The 1,632-nt window shown below is 32.2% G+C and overlaps 1 protein-coding gene across 6 annotated transcripts in view; it reads right to left on the bottom strand.

The window, feature by feature from the left end:
- LOC106880892 (enolase-phosphatase E1) overlaps positions 1 to 1,632 on the bottom strand; it is a 210,473-nt gene that overhangs the window by 25,456 nt on the left and 183,385 nt on the right. The window lies entirely within an intron of this gene.

Raw genomic sequence — 1,632 nt, 5'->3', positions numbered from 1 at the left:
ATACATATATATATATATATATATATATACATATATACGACGGGCTTCTTTCAGTTTCCATCTACCAAATCCATTCACAAGGCTTTGGTCGGCCCGAGGCTATAGTAGAAGACACTTGCTCAAGGAACCCGGAACAATGTGGTTGGTAAGCAAGTTACTTACCACACAGCCACTCCTGCGCCTCATGTTTTTTGAAGTAATGATGCATTATTGCATAGCTTTGAGATTTTTGATGATGTGATAGCATACTTTTGGAATGACATTGTAAGGTAGGTGTGAGAGGCCAGATCTAGCCAGTCTGAACATAAAATAGGTAGAATATTCGAGCCGGGTATGGCCAATTTAAATGTAGGGTTAAAGGTTGTAAGTTCAAGCCTTGCTCAATGCTCTACGTCATATGAAAGATTGGGATCAATCTTGGACTGGTCAATAGAATATTGACGTCCAGCTAATGGCAGAGTGGCAGAAATAATAGATATACAATATTACAACACCACTGTTGACATAGCTTTCATTCTAGCAGGAGTTGATAAAATTTGCCATGCAACTGATCCAAATAAAATGGAAAATAACCATCATTGTATTTTTTCTACCTGTTTCGTGAGATTCTTGACACAAAACTGTATGCTGAAACCGGGACTGCAGCATTTTGGGAGGGTAATTCTGCCAACAAAAACACAAGCACTGACTGCAGTTCACTTCTTTAATTTATTCATGAAGGTTTTTCGCTACGCTTATGTAATTTTTTTTACAATGCGTTTCCTGAAACGCAGCAGTGTAACTAAAAAATATGACAACTTGATAAAGAAATTAATAACTCAGACATCTTTTAACAATAATGTCCTTCCCACATGATACAGCAATATATTATTGTAAAATTTGCTGTGAGAATCTGATTGCATCAATAAGTATTATGTGTGTGCGTGTGAAATTACCAACAAATTTATTTCAATCATTTCCATTTTGCTTCATCAATAAAGCCTAATGTTTCTCAAGTTATTTAAGAACAAATCTCACGATGGGCAGATAATTCAAAAGATACCAGTTTTACGTATTTAAAATGAAAATACCTTTCAGTAATTAAAATAATAATAATAATAATAATGATGATGAAAGAAAAACAAAAGCATTGAAAAAGGCAAAATAAACTAAACATAAACAAGCAGGGATTCGGTTTTCGGTGCAAACAAAATTCTTGGAAAGTACAGATTAGTAGTATGGCATGCTGGATAATGGAACAAAATATCACAGTGTCCAGTTGACAATGGCCACACAGAAACCTATGATGAACCTTATTTGAGAACCTTCTTCGCATTTGCTTTAGAGATTGTGCTTAATAATAATAATAATAATAATAATTCTATGTGTGAAATTTTAGATGGATAAAAAAAAAATAACAACAACCAAATCCATAGATAAAAACATCACATTGACTATAACAATATATCTTTCTCTCTCTTTTTAAACACACACAGACATTTATATTATATATATACACACACACACACACACAAACGTATGTGTATGTATATAGATATATATATATACATATATACACACAAACATACATGTATGTGTGTGTGTATGTATGTATATATATATATATATATATATATATATATATATATATAT

The sequence above is a fragment of the Octopus bimaculoides genome, chromosome 11, assembly GCF_001194135.2.
Source record: "Octopus bimaculoides isolate UCB-OBI-ISO-001 chromosome 11, ASM119413v2, whole genome shotgun sequence".
NCBI lineage: Eukaryota > Metazoa > Mollusca > Cephalopoda > Octopoda > Octopodidae > Octopus > Octopus bimaculoides.
This window is presented reverse-complemented; position numbering and strand designations above follow the sequence as displayed.